A 16,362-nucleotide genomic window follows, 5' to 3' on the forward strand; every position below is an offset into this window, starting at 1 on the left:
AGATCGCGACGCGGGCAAAGTGTGCAGCGAGGGCCGTGGAAATGGAATATATAACTCGCCCCTCCGTCCGATCGGGCGGAGCTACGTGCTCATCCCCGTCCGGTCACGCCCGGGGCAGGTTTTAACAGCGCCGCGTGCGCTCACGAGCAACAGAGGCTTTGCTTCGTCGCTTGCTATCCTGGACGGATCAGGGATTCCAGGGTTCAAGGTCACTAGAGCTGTGTTTAGTTGCCCGTGAAAAAATTTTCACAAAAATTTTTCGTCCCTTTGACCACTAAATAGAGATATTAAATGAAGTCTAACTACAAAATCATCGTCACTTAGTGGTTGCTGTAGCTAATGAAGCATTTGACTGTATGATTAGAGAAAAGTAACTGTAACATTACAGTTGCAAATTATGAATTACATTAAATTCAACTCGTAAAATTGTACATATCCTCGCAAATAAATTTAATTTAGTACTTTGTACATGTGTTCATCTTTTTTTAAAAAAAAATTTAAGAGGCAACCAACACGGCCGAGGTCAGGTGGAACTGCTCGCTCGATCGGCGAGGCGATGAGGTGTCTGGGCCGTTTGGATGGAGCGATGATGGGTCGCGATGCTGCGCACTGGCCACATGCCACTCAAGCTGTTAATGATCTGGTATCCAGACCAAAGCCACACCAATCCGACTGCTAAATATGCTCACCATTCAAATCGCACCACACCAACCCATATTCCTCAAAAGCCGAACCAAATTAATCTGCTAGTGATTTGAAACCAAAACCGAACTGAACGGCACCACACCAAACCATATTCCTCTAGCCAAACAAACGAGCTACCTCGGACTTTTGGGGCATCGATGGACCGTATGGATGGCAACGGGCACATTACCCGCGGGTAAGAAGCCTACAGACCCGTACCCGCGAGGCAATTCTCAAACCCGTACCCGCACCCACAACCCGCGACGGGTGAAAAACTATGCCCGTACCCGCTACCCGCGGGTACTGTATGCCCGCGGGTACACCCGCGTACCCGCCAGAACCATGCAAGCAACAATAGCATCGACACCTACTGAGTTCAGAAATCAAAACCAATAGAGAAGGCAATACCTTGGAGATCCGTAGGGGCAGTGGACAGCGGACGCCGGTCGTTGGGGCTCGGGCTCCGGCACTCCCTGTCCCTGCTCGGCTGCTCGCCTCCTCCTCGCGAGTCGTGACCGAGCCTTGCTAGGGGGCCTGGGGATGGGCGAGCCGGCGAGTGGGACCCGTTCGAGGGAGGGCTGGCAGTGCCGCGGCTTGGAGGAGTGGGCTCGCGACGGCGGCTTGGAGGAGCGCGGGAGCGGGTTGGCTGGCGGCGGGGGGGGGGGGGGGGGGGTCGGGGCGGCGGGGTCTCGCCGTCTCGGGGACTTGGGGGACGGGAGCAGGGGGTACTAGGGTGGCGGTGGCTGTGAAGGGGAGGCAGGGAGGGGAACGGGGGTCAGGGGATGGATTCGATGGAATGAGTGGAAATCCTATAGAACAAGTGATTATATATGAAAACCCTAGAACGAGTGGGGGTCCACGTGTCAGTTGATTTTGCGGGTTCGCGGGTTCGCGGGCACGGGTACAACTTTTTCGAACCCGCGAAATTTTACCCATCGGGTTCAAGTGCAAACCCGCACCCGTACCCGCGGGTATAAATCCAAACCCGGATCCTCGCCCTAGCGGGTTTTTGCCCACGGGCACACGGGTAATTTGTACCCGTTGCCATCCATAATGGACCGGACAGCGCGCGGTGCCAGCAGCTGCTCGCCCTCGCCGTCGTTCTGCTCGTACAGAGAAAGGATAGGAAGTAGCGGATTGAAGACTAGACCAAGCCGACCCAATCTGATTTTCCAGTAAAACCAAACCAAATTAGACCACTTTAGAATGTTAAACCATTTCCCACTGAACCACAGCCAACCACAACGAGAACCAGACTGTTAGAACCGGTTGCAGTCCAAACCATTACCAGCTTGACATGCCACATGAGTGGGCACGCCGCGCATTCCGTCGTCATGTCGTCTGGGCGGTTGGGAATTTTTTCGGCATGCCTACTTCTTTTTTTTTTTGAACGATTGCGCGCCTACTTCTTCGGGCGCGGAATGTTGAGCGAGCGAGCGCGGATCTCCGTCCCTGCCGGTCACACGCCGGCGCCGGCGAACCGCTGGACGCGCTCCGTGGGCTGTGTGCCTTCGGTTCCGGCTCTTAGATTTTCAAAATCTTAGCCCTTTGCCACCCACACGAGACAGTGGAAAGGCGCTAGCGGCCATGCGATTCTTTTTTTTTTAGCATCGGCCATGCGATTCTTCGAGCGAGTGGCGCACAGTTTCGCCATGTTTCGCGTTGTGCCCGCGGCCTTGGTGGCTTGCAGCTGCAGCTGCGAGCGAGCGGCTGAACGCCGTCTCGTTTGCGTCTATCGCGAGCGCTGCCGGTCAAGATGGGAACGGGCTGGGTCGACTCATGATTAGTTGACCTGACTCATAAAAATAAGACCAATGAGCCACATGCGTTGGTCTCAAGTCTGATGAGTCTATAGAAATCGGAGTCTACCGACCCAATGGGCCGGATGGGTCGACCCAAAACAACTCTATCATCCCACTTAATCCCCCTAGTTCTATTCTACCATTCCACCTGATATCTAGTTCTATCTGACGCATGGGAGAGAGACAAACATAGAGGCGAGCAAGCTGTATGGTGATTGAACCAGAATCAAATCTTTGCATGTCCTATCTAGCTAACCCAAGTGCAAAGGAGCAGCTGGCCACCGAGCAACTGCGAAGAACGATTCTTCTTCTTCCTCCTGGACACACAGCTTGCCTGGTCATAGTTGGTATACTGACAAGCCTGCACCAGATCTAACATTCTGATGATCTAATCCCATTTCACCTTTGTTCGATCCTAGCTAGCTTGCTAGTGCTAGTTCTAAAGAATTCACCTACTAGTTTTATGCAGCTAATACTCAGCATCGTATGATCGGTTCATAATATTATCGCGACTTTGAAAATATTGTTGTTTGTAGAATTTTCAGTTAGCACTAGATGATATTATATTAATTTTTATAATTTTACTCTCTACTTTGTTCTTATTTACACTGATTGATTTGTTGTATGCATGTATAATTTTATTTATATTATATGTTATGTCTGAATAGGTCGATCTATTATACTCATTAAGTCAATAAAACCATATATAAATAATAGATTGAGTCGGCTTATGACCTCACAAATTGACCCTGAGACCATAGAAGCCAGGTCCCAGGCCAGGTTCGGGTCGACCCATTCCCATCTTGAGCTGCCGTTGCGAGAGCGAGATCGCACGCACAGTCCCGGAGAACGGAGAGCACGTCGGCATTGGTCCAAGCACGCGGGGCGAGGTTGAGCACGGACATGGACTAGCACTTGTGTACTGCCGTACTGGGAGGTCCATTTTTTTAGAATAATAGGTTTCCCCGCTTTATTTCAAGGAAACAAAGCACAAAATGTTGTGTTCAAACAGTAGGTTCAGCGTATTTTTTTTAGGCGCGCCCGCCTGACAGATTAGCTACAAAAGGTTCGACATTCAACAAGTGAAGGGCAAGATCTTCAGAGATCGATTCCGTAGTTGCAGGGCTGGACACCCTCCCAGCTGATAGCACCAAATTGGATGATGCCGACTCCTGGAATCCAAGTAGTTGTAGAGGTTGACGCAGCTTGAACTCTAGCACTCCCAGAGCATGCATCAAGCCCGGCAGATGTTCCTCCTTGCACAGCACTTGCCAGTTCCTCAGCGTCTCCAAGATCTTGTGGAGCAGCATCCTCTCGTCGCGCCATTTTTTTTGCCTGAAAACAAATATCATTACGAAGTTTCCACAAGCACCACATAAGCGCAGCACAGCTTATATTCAAAACACAATGATTGTTGTTACTCAACCACCATCTAGCTATAGACTCATAATTAGAGCCCAAAGCAATGTCAAAGATGTCTGAAAGATGTTTCCACATTATATTGTCTACAATACATTCAAAGAAGAGGGGATGAGTAGTTTCAGGTTCATTGCAGAAGAGGCACCTTAAGTCCTCAACATATCTTCTTTTAGCCAAATTAATTCTAGTTAGAATTTTATTATGGGACAAGAGCCAAAGGAAGATATGAATTCTTGGAGGCACAGAGAGCTGCCAAACAGCAGGAGTATGTACTGGAAGAATCCCTCTAAAAGTAATGGTTTTGTACATACTTTGTACAGAGAACTTGCTGCTGCCATCAAAGGCCCAGCAAATGGAATCACAATCCTCACTGAAGGAAATGGATTCAGCAATGGATACTAGGTCCAACCAGAATAGCATAAGTCTGTTGGAAACCCTTCTCCTAAAGGTGATCATAAGATCACTCCCATCCTATCACAGAACAGTCCAAATAATACCGATCAAGTGCACTAATTATCCATTTAACTTAATCCTCCGATACTGCACTTCACCAGTACACCCAAACTGCCTGCTATAACCAGGATCGATTACACGGGAACTCTCGCCAAAAGACGAGCACAGGTGATTACAAGCAACAAAAGTTTTCAAACTTAACTTACAACCAGAGTTAAACAAAAGTCTTCAAATTATTTTACAATAAAGTTTTATAAGCCAGGGTTACATATTGCATACAGAGTTCAAACGCAGCGGAAAAATACAACTAGTTTGAAACAAGCTTCAAAAATATCATACGATAGATAGCGTCGATGACAAAAGACGAGCTTCACATCTTGCCCACTGATGTGAGGCTCACCTGCTTGCACTTCACGGAGAAGACGGAACCCACTCGACCGTCCAACCTGGAGGAAGAGGCTGACCAATCCAGGACGCACCGATTTCCTCGAAGTCTTCAGGAATACAGCCTGCTCAGAAGGGTTACAACCAAACCCTGAGTACTCTAATACTCAGCAAGGCTTACCCGTCTATAGGTATACTTAGCCCATTATCTAGACATGCACAGCTCTTTGGCTCTGGAGTTATTTTGCTGAAAAGCTACTAATACTGGATCCTTACTTTCAATATTTTACTTCCAATTGTGTTGATAGCTAGAAACTAGGTTTGCCTAGTTCTCTAGAGCATACATGGTTAATCATATTATCTTTTCAAGAACATCCACATAAATCCATCTTTTCTCTTTCTGTCCTTTCAATCCTTACTACGATGCGACGCATTGACCAAGGCTCTCATATCCGCGAGTCACGGCGAATCGATCTGATTTAACCTTGCAAGGTGGACCTAACTCACACGCCAAGTGCGACCCCGGCGGGTCATACCGAGCAACTGTTCCCACGATTACCCAGAAACCTGAATCAAGCCCGCCAGCACCCGGATGATGAGCCCCGCACGTGCGAACACCCGGTGAACCCGTGGGCCACTTCACCATCCGTCATCCCTACCCAGCACCGCAGGTCGAGACTCAGATTCCAACGCAATTTAGGTAATTAGCTTACCGGTTTCGACTACCTCCTACTCCCGGCATGCGGTTAATACTGTTCAATCCTCAGTCAAAGGGCCAACAACGGAACGGTCCTCAATCGACACAGGCGGAGACTCAACTTTCCTTTATTCCATAGTCATGTCCAGCTTTCCCTCCGCCCGGTATTCATTTCCATTCTCATAGTATTATTTCTTACTTTCTTACTGAAGTATCAAACCTATATCTTACGGGTGACAGGAAATCACCCGTCTTCTACCGAGTTTACTTAAGCATAGCGGTGCTAGCGATAACTGCACTAGTAAAGACACTGGGTATTCAAGATTATGCATCTATGGTTCCAATCAATTCCTTGAACGTAAATGCACAATATTTTAAATATAACATGGAGTAATTTAAAATAAGGGATATGCTCTGTGGCTTGGCTTGCAGGTCAGCAGGGTTAGTGGCTTCTTCGGGAGCTTGATCAACGACTTCTCCTGGTTGCGGTTCTTCTGCGGAAGGCTCCTGGACCGGCTCGGCAATCAGCTCGTATGCGACTTCGGTTTCCGCATCTATACGATTAAAATATGCCATGCATGAGACTCATGAAATGATGCAATGCAATGCAGTACCCGCAACTAGAATTATAGACAAAACCGATAAACTGCACTCTCAAAACTACGGTCCAAAGGAATGGTGTAGTGCTGAGATGGGGTTTCGGTTGCTAATTCCTTTTAGCATGAAGTGTTTCCTAACAAGCCAAAGTTACTAAACTCGCTTCGAAGGATTAAATACAACCCTAGAACAACATGGATCAAATTATCCAGGGGCTTGTTTTGTTGCAAAAACACATGCATGCATGAAAGAATTAATTATAACAATTATAAAAGAAAAGAGCCTAGCTAGGAACAAATTAAAAGCAAGGACTTGACTTGTAGATATGATCTAGCAACAAGAATTTATCAGAAAACATGATTTTGATAAAGCATGCCACATAAATTTTCCAACATTTACTGACGATCGAAAGTATTTATTTTAACCCTAGAAAAGAAATCAAACAACAATAGATCCACAAACATGCACATAGGTTATGCACCTGAAATTTTTTAAGTGAACTACACATGCAAAGAGTAGGTTACCATAAATTTTTTAGGATTTTTAGACAAATAAAACAACCGATATAAAATGAATTAGCTTAAACGCAAACCATAAATTTAGCAGGGGCAAAAGTGACATTTCACCTACAAGAATATTTTTCCTCTGAAGATCTTGATTTAAGAAAACTAACAAAATTTAGTTTGTATTTTTATGATTTTTTTGTATTTTTCTACAAATTACCAAACTTCCACTCAATCAAACAAAAAGAAAAACAACACTACCAATAATTGGAGCGGTGGGTCCCACCCGTCAGCGAAATAAAGAGAGAGGGGGGGGGGCTCTGTTCTGCCTGCCTGCCTCGGCCGCGCGCGCCGGCGGCGCGCCTGCGCGAGCGCGGCGGCCGTGGGTCGGCCGGCCAGCGGGGCAGCGCGGGCGAGCCCACGCGCAGGAGCCAGCGCGCCCGCGGCCCACGCAGGGGGCGGCACGAGGCAGAGCGTGGCGGCGCGCAAGGCCAGGGGCGGCGACGGCTTGCGGCGGTGGCGGTGGCCGGGCCGTTCCGGCCACGGCGGAGCAAGGCAGCTGCGGGAGGGAGCGGCGCGACGCTGAGGGGAGCTCGGCGGCCTCGAGGCGCGCGGCGGTGGCCCGCGAACTCGCGCCAAGGTAGCCCGCGGCGTGCGCGCGTGGCGGCGCAGAGCGCCCACGGCGGCGCGGCGATGCTCCGGCGGCGGCAGCGCCAGAACCAAGGGGAAAAGGGGTGGAGAAGGTAGAGGAGAGAGCGGGGAAGCTCACCGGGGGTTCGATTTGAGCGGAGGAATGCGGGAAGGTGGAGCTCGACGGAAGGGGCGAAGCTTCGACGGAGACGGCAATGGCGGCCGGTGGCGCAGGGCCGATTCGGCCGGGGAAACGGCACGAACGGCACGGAATGGGGCGGAGGAGGTGGAGGGCGAGGTTGTGCGGCTTGGGGCACGGAGAATCGAGCGGGGGTGGCGAGGATGGCCGGAATCGGCACCGGCGGCAGCTCTGCGCAAGCTCAGCTCCGCTGCGTGCTCCGCACGGGCGAGGAAAGGGGATCGGGGGAGGTGAAACTGGACTTGGCGTCCGACTCGGCAGCGGGGGCGCTTAAGCGGCGATGGGCTCGCCGGCGTGACGCGTGGCGACGCCGACGTCGAGATCGGCGCGGTACTGTCAAAACAGGGGAGGCACAGTGACCATTTCAAATGTATTTGAGCTGTTTTTGACTGTCCAAAACTCAAAATTTCATATGGGCACTTGAAATTTGGCCTAAATAGAAGTTGTAGAGGACAAGATGATCTACAACTTTGTTTTTGGGCACAAGTTGATTTGAAGATCGGATTAGAGACAAAAACACGATCGAACCCGGCTAAATCGACGTTTACCGCGCGAACTCGATTAACGCTAATGACAAGATTAAACTCCTAATTAGCGAATCTAAGCTCATAATTAGTGCTCAGTAATACTGGGGGTGTTACACATCCCAGACATCGGCGATGCTAACATTCTTTTGATTTGAAATAACATAAAGTTCCCAAAACTGGGTAGCAAGGCTGCAGTCACCAAACCAATGATCTTCCCAAAATCTTATAGATTTGCCATCACCTATCTTCCATCTAACCCCAAGCATAGCTGCTTTGCTAGCCCATAAAACTCCTTTTCAAAAAGGGGAAGCACCAATTTCAGGGCAACAAAAAATGTTGGGTTTATTTGTCTTATACTTAGAATCTACAATTTTCCTCCAGATCAAACTATTACTAAGGTGATATCTGTTGATCCAGAAAGCTAGGAGGCAGAGGTTCAAATCCCTCAGGTCTGAAATACCCCAGCCACCAAACTCCTTTTTCTGAGCCAAGCTATGCCAATTGGACAAATGATATTTACTTTTGTTATCAGCATCATTACAAAGAAAATTAGCCATTTGGGAGTTAATAGTCTCAATCGCTCATTATGGAATTTAATCACTGAAAGTAAGTAAATGGGAATACTTCCGAGGCAAGATTTTAGGAGAGTTAGTTTCCCAGCAGAAGAAGAGATGAGCTTTCCTCTCCAGCCTGCAATTATTTTGATCATCTTATCCACAACTGGTTGTATATCCTCTCTATTCAGCTTAGTGTAGTGGAGAGGAACTCCAAGATACTTGATTGGAAAGTGGCCAAGATTACAGCAGAAGAGTTTAGCAAATGTGTTAGCTTCCTCTTCCGAGGTGCCTAAAGTCAGCAGGTCGCTTTTGTTGTAATTGACCTTCATTCCTGATAGATTCTCAAAACATGCTAAGAGCCGTTTAAAGTGTGCAGCTTTAGTCACCTCCTTCTTAAGGAAAAAAAGAGTGTCATCTACATATTGGAGACTAATTATTCCACCTTCAAAAACATTTGTCAAAAGACCTTCAATAAATCCTTTTTTGGCAGCTTTATTTAGGATTCTAGTAAAGACATCAACCACAAGGTTGAAGAGAATGGGGGGACTGGGAGGTCCATTGTGGCTGGGTCATGGCCTTGTTTGGTTATGTCAGTGATTAGCACACGCGTTCTCCAAAAAAAGAATTTCGCATGCATAAAATACTAAATGAAGTCTATTTGTAAAACTTTTTTAAGAATGTGAGTAATTTTTCACGACGAATCTACTGACGGTAATTAATTCATGATTGACTACAATGATGCTACAGTAATATTCTCTAATCATGCAGTCAAAGAACACATTAGATTTTTTATGGTTCCTAGCGCAGGGGTTCTAAAGTTGATTTTGTAAAATAGTTTTGTTTGACACCGTAATTAGTGGTCAAAGTTTTCTAGTAGCTCTAGCTCAGTGAACCAAACAGGACCCATGTCCTTATCTGTCAGCAGACAGCAGTCCTTCGTGTCCATCATGGTGCTATCCCACGTCAGTTCGTGGTGTAACCTTTTTGTTGGATGCGGCATGCGGGTCTCTGAACTTTTGTGATTGTTCGGCACCGCCACTGCGATGCGGAGTCGCGTCACATACTCCCGTCCATCGCCCACGGACCCCCGCCGCCTGGCATGAAGGCATGGCCTCCTCCTCTCAAGCACGGCCGGGGGCCATACGTACGCCCATACGCGCAGGACGGCCGCGGCTGGCGCTGTTGATACTTGGCCGTACAGTGGTAGTACTTGTGGTAACCCACAGTAAAGCACTGGCGCGACGTTGGCTCTGGAAATTTCTCTGCTGGCTTCACGGGACAGCTCGGCCCCTTCTTCTCCGGCAGTACAGAGGCCAGCAGTGCATTCCTGGCAGGAAATCAAAGAACGTGGGGTTTCCATTGAGAACGGGACAGACCGTTCGTCGTATTGGAATGAAGCTACGGTTACACTGTCGCAACGTCACCCGCAGACCTGGTTAGTACGCGTGGTTGGGCCGTATCTGACCTACTCGAAGCCCCAGCACCAAGCCTCGGTTTGCTGAAGGCCCAAAGGGTTTTCGGAAATAACAGAATGTCCTGGCGAAAGCCCACCTTATGTCTTCCGTTCGCACGGCCCAAGCGAAGCGGGGTTTCCTCATCTTTTCGTCCCCTCGTCGGATCCCGTGGGCCACGCCGTATCTGGATTCCAGAAACGACCGCCGTTCCGAGATGCCTCCTAATTCCTCGTGGGCCGGAGAGCGCTGCTCCTCCACGGCCACAGGAAGAAGAGAAACCACCAACACGGCGATCTGCAAACTGGTCATAGATCAGTAGTTGGTTAGGTTTCTTGAGGTGGAACCTACCCACTCAGATTCAAGTTCTCCATTTGGCATGAGTGCTCATATTTTTTTAATTTATTTCAAAAAATTTCGGCGTTATGCTTTGCTTTAACTGGTAAGCAACGAGGGCTCCGTTTGATTTCTCCATGCTACTTGCTAGCACGAATTTTTTTACATGCATAAAGTATTAAACAAAGTTTGTTTGCAAAATTTTTTTAGAGATGGATGTAACTCTTTACAACAAATCTAATGACGGTAATTAATTCATGATTGGCTACAGTGATGCTACAGTAACCATGCTCTAATTGCGCGATCAAAAATCTCATTAGATTCTTCAGGGTTCTTAGCGCAGGGGTTCTGAAATTGATTTTGCAAACTATTTTTATTTAATATCCTTAATTAGCGGTTAAAATTACTATAATTTTTAGCGTAGCGCAAACCAAACAGGGCCGAGGTGGTTTCAGCATACAACCGAATAGTATCTGTCAAACTGGATCTGTACCCACGTCCTTCAAGTCGAATTGATATCTTATTTTCACTTCAATTCTATTTCCCGGGAATCAGCCTGCTGCATGCCTGCTAGTGCCATGCATGACATCAAACTCACGTCACGCCTTCTCGCAATAAACAGTTTACTTACGTCACTCTGCCAAATATCGGCAGCAACTTTCCAACAGCCCGGCCAAAAAGCCTGTGGCCCTCCGCTCTCGGGGCTCCGCGGTACCCCATGCGCAGGAAGAGCTCGCCCCAAACACGTTGCCATCCTTGACTCCTCGAGGCCAGCGGCCAGCGTCGCCACGGGATGCCACAGCGGCACAGCCTGAGAACGCTCGTCCTATCGTGCCCGCCGTGCATCCTGCCCGGAGTCTGTCTCAAAACCGGTACCACGCGGGCCGGCAGCGACGAGTCGTACCACAGTACTTGTAAAAAAATCGTACTAGTACCAAGACTCCAGGCTCACGGCGGCGCGCCATCCGTTTGGCCAGGGCGCGCGCACGAGAAAACGGCTGCCCTGGGCACGCGCGCACGGCCAGGGTTCAAGCCCCGTTCGTTGCCAGCCGACCGACCTGACGTCCTGACCTGGTCCTGGCGGTCCATTGCCAGCCGCCCCAGGGCACCGCGAGGACGGCGTCGCGCCACGGCCGCACGCGCGCGGCCATCAATGCAGTGCGCGATGTCACGGCGCGCGGTTAGCTACGTGGCCCGCGGCGCGCCGGCGGTTACCGGGGCTAGCGGCGACAGCTACGGACGGGGGCGGGCGGGGGAGGGACCTGCTTTTGGGCGGTAACGACCCGCTGGCCAGACGCGGCGCTGCCCTGCCGCCGAGGGAACGCCGGCGAGCGCTGCGCCGCTCACACGTGCTGCGCTGCGCCCCGGCGGGGGTGGATCGACCTGGGCTAGCGGACAAACGCTTGCTTTTTTCCCCCGATATTTTTTGACGTGGGATTCGGCGGTGGCCCAGCGGCTGAGAGCTCGGCAAGGTTCACAATTTCGGCGGAATTTCGGCAAAATTCTGGTAAAAATTCCGTTTCCGCTAGTTACCGGGAAGAGAAATTTCGCTACTTTTCGGTGAATTTCGTTTCGAAATTCAAAAATTCAAAAAAATTTGTAAAAAAAATATGAAAAAAATATGATAAAAAACTAGGTGCTTTTTTGAGCGAGTAGCACTTGAAATCGTTCAAATATAAGTTGATTTGGTTGGTTAAAATCACTAAATGAGTTCGGACCCGTTAACGATGAGTGGACCCGTTAACCCGTTAACACGGTAAACCTTATCTGGTCGTCAGCGTCACCCCTCACGGTCGCCCGAGCCTTTTTTTTCCCCTCCACGGTCTCCTCTCTGGTCTCCTCCGCCGCCGCCGGCGATTTTCGCCTCCCCACACCGAAATTTCGGCGGAAAGGCGGCGAAATCCGGGCGCGGTGTAGCGGATTCCGTTCCCTGGATGCGCTGTTGGAAGGGATCCGTAATCCGGGCGGATTTCGGTGCGGTTTCGGCGGAAAACCGGTGAAACCGACCGGATTTCGCCTCGGCTCCGGGAACTAAGGTATGAGAAGGTTTTTTTTATGTTGATGCTTGTTGATGTCGATCTAAGTTAGTTGATTTGAGATTCTAGAGACCATGTGACATAGAAAGCATAGAAAAAATCAGTTAGTTGATATGTATGAATTTTTTCATGTTAGTCTCAATGTATGAATTGGTAGTTTTAATGAATTGTTAGTTTATGTGATATTCATGGGTTGTTAGTAGGTATTCATAAAAAAGAACATGAGTTGCTACTTCATGTGTTATTCATGAACTTACACCTTACTATTTTTCTGTAATTGTAGGACAATGCCAGACCTAGTGTGGGAGCATGGCCAAAAGATCAGGGGTGGTTTCAAATGCAAGTATTGCAGGGAGGAGAAGAGTGGGGGAGGAGCAACAAGGTTCAAAGAGCATTTGGCACATAGGGGGAAAGATGTGAAGGAATGCCCTTCGGTTCCAGCCGAAGTTAAGGCCTTCTTTAGTGAGCAGTTGGACAGGAACAAGGCTAGAGCTAAAGCAAGGGCCCGAGAAAAGCTGCTGAGGGACCAATCTGCAAGGGGGCCGCACATTGATCTAGAGAAAGAGGAAGGCCAGGGGCTCGACGAGGATGCAGAACTACAAGCGGCCTTACACCAGTCCCGCCAAGAGTATGAATTTATGCAGCAAGCTGGGCCACGATATGATAAGGGTGGCGGATCGGGATGTAGTAGTCGTCCTGATCGAGGGAGTGGTGGTGTAGGAGCAGGTGGTGGTGTTGGAGGCAGTGGTGGACCGCTGCCTTCGATGTTCAGAAGGAGCCAGTCACAAGTCCCCGAGAGGGTTAGGGACTACCATCTAGGGTTGAGCAGTGGTCCATGGCAGCAAAGGATTGATACCGGCCCATGGACTGTTAAGGGGAGGACATCAAGAGAGCTTCAAGATTGGATGAAGCAATCAAGGTCCAATGGAGACCCAGCATTTGATGAAGACTCTGACTTCACTGACACTCCATTGCCGAGCCAGATATTCACTGACATAGGCTCTTCTCATGGTCACGATGAAGATGTGGAGACATGGGCCGAAGAAACAATTGGGGACACACATCTGGGAAAAAGGAAGACTAAGATTGGTCCCGAAATGAGAAAAGGGAAGAAACCACGCATTGAGGAGGAGTTAGGTAGTGACGATACCACACCTGAGCCTAGTGGTGGTGAGGACATTGGTGATGATGATGATGATGATGATGATGATGATTCCAGTAGCAGTGAAGGTGATGGCAATGATGGCAACGAAAGTTGTGGTTATCGTATATCTCCTACTATAAGGTTCACTGGAGAGGAGGACTTCACCCATGCAACACAAGATACAGATCATGGAGCACCTACTTCACAACGACAAACAACATCGACACATCGACATGGTCGACAGGCCCCACTTGCATATGATGAAGATAGCTCCAACTCTGCCTCCAGTGGTCAGTACTACAACCCTTATAGTACTTCTCCCCCTGCAGGGGGCTTTCTGTGGCCACCACCAGGGGTGGTGAACCCGCCACTTCCGCAGGCAGTTGCAGCATTGCCTTATTTGGATTATCACGGCTACCTACCATATGGAGCTCCACAGTTGCAATATCGCCCACCTACGTACGTGTATTTGCCACCAACAGACGAGCCGTATGAGGGACCACCGGGAGAGAGATTTGAGGACTGAAGAATGCAGGTACTTATCCTATCAACAGAACTTATCTATACGTTTTGCTTCCTCTACTTATTCAATTTATTTCACATAAATATTTAAATGCAGAGAATATGCTACATGGATTATTCTGGACTATGTCTTTGCCTCTGTTGTATCTTTGGATTGTAATAATTCTAAGGGACTTTGGATGTATTGCGTTCTATGTGTGGACTTTGGACATGAGTTATGTGTAATAATTCTAATGGACTTTGGATGTATTACGTTGTATGTGTGGACTTTGGACATGAGTTATGTGTTAAATGGTGTATTTGTCATTGTTTTGTGGAGTTATATATATGTTATGCATTATGAACTGTCAATATACACATAATCAGGGGAAATTTTGCCAAAATTTTTAATTTTTCCATATATACACATCATTTTCTGTTAATTTGCATCATTTTACGGTGACAAAACCGAAATTTCGGTCGAAATCACCGAAATTTCGGTCGGAATTCACCGAAATTTTGTTTTTTGAATTTGAATTCACTTTCCGTTCGGAATTAGCGAATTTCGGCGAAATTTCGACCGAAATTTCGTTTCCAGCAAACGGCGGGATTCGGAAAAAAAACGAAAAAGTAAACCCTGGAGCTCGGTCTGGGGTTTTGACTGCAGGTGTAGTAGGGTGGTAGCCCCTGCTGACGCGGCGCGCTGCGGCTCCTCCGGCGGCGGCCCGCTTGGAAGTTTGACGTCGCGCCTTCTCACGGAAATTTCCAGAATCTTCGTGCATGATGCTCGTGCAGCTGTACGACAGTGAAATGAAACTCAAGGAGTAGTCCCTGGTGAAAGGAAACTCGTGGCTCTCCGCTCTCGTCGTCGTGGGTTTAGCTGGGAGAAGATGGCATTCTGATTTGCCTTGCCGAACAGCATGTCAACATGGCGAGGTCTTTCGATCGACGAGGCACTCCTGTTGGGTTTAGGAGTTCTCAAACTTGGTTACTGCTGAAAACGAGACCTGCTGGTCACGAAGCCGCACACGCGTGGAGACGGACGGACGCGGACCCCGGCAACAGCCCGACCTACTACTGTACCAACCAAAGACCGGATTCACGTTACGCATTGACTAGCATCCACCCCAGCCCCCTACCTGTCGCTGGCAGCTGGCGTGGCAGCCCTGGCATCCACACCCGCGCCGGAGATATTTCCCGGCCGGTGTGGTGTCCATATCAGGCCCCGCCACTTGGGCCCGGGCCACCGGTGTAGCTTGCAAGTCAGCATACGGCCCGGCCGCCGCCCGGAGAGGCGGAGACACTTGTCCGGCCAGAAACCCGCCCCGCCCCCGGCTCCGGCTCCGCCATTGTTTACGCGCCCATTCTCACCTGAAAGCGCGCGGCACTCGCCGGCTGGGATCGCGCCACCTGTCCATCGGCTCCCGTCCGTGGAGGCAACTCCGACCCACAATGCAATCATGCAAGCAACTGGTCATACCTGACGCACTGTTGGCTCCCAATTATTGGCCCAATGGAAATTCTAGGCCCGTGCTGTTGCTTTTCTTTTTCTTTCTGAAAGTGCTGGAGTAGAACAGAGAAAGAACAGCAGGAGTGGAAAAAGGCCCGGGCTGAAGCGACTAACCGCGAGAGGAAAGGATGCGATGTCATCCACAATCTTGGTTGCTTTTCGTATCGCGCGCATCTCCGGCGATCGAAAAAGCCATGGAAAAGAAAAACTATCGGAGCACGCGGAGATCACTGCTTTTTTTTTCTGCGCTTTAAGCGAGGGTTTTGGCAGCCGACGTGAGGTATCGCCGTATCAGGCGTACCTTATTTTATGTCTAAATAGCTCTGTTGGGCCTAATATGGTTACTTTTGTAATACTAAGTAGTAGTAGAGTAAGGTTTATGGTTTCACCGGCTGCCCGTGATAAGAAAACGGGAGGAACGGTGGTGATGGGCCTGCCATCTTTTAATGCTTTGTGAGCGGCCGCCAACAACAGCCTGGTGAATGGTGGGGGCAGCTGCAACATAGTGCACGTCGCCCGCTTGAGCATCTCGCAACTTGCTCCTTTTTTCTCTGTCTTCCACGTTGGATTTAGTGAGCTCTTCACCATTTATAATACTTGCTCGTAGTGTTGGCACTGTTCACTAGTCTGCCAATCTCACCAAAACTTCTGGCTTAATCCGCAGAACAGTTCAGGCTTTACTAGGCCTTAACCATTTCCGGCATGCTTAGCTAGAAAGACAGTTAAGGGTGACAAGTTCAGAAAAAGGGTCACTGGCTGAAGCAGCACACCAAAGATCAAATACCCTCGTGCGAAATGTGAAGACATCCTTTCCCTGTTTGTCCTTCATGCCATGTTACTCTAGAGATCATGAGGCAGGCCCAGACTTTGTTTTCAAGCGAAGGGTGGTGGTGGTGCAGGCGATGCTTATCCAGAAGAGAGAGGGGAAGGCC

This window comes from Panicum virgatum, chromosome 7K (genome assembly GCF_016808335.1).
Source record: "Panicum virgatum strain AP13 chromosome 7K, P.virgatum_v5, whole genome shotgun sequence".
Classification (NCBI taxonomy): Eukaryota; Viridiplantae; Streptophyta; class Magnoliopsida; order Poales; family Poaceae; genus Panicum; species Panicum virgatum.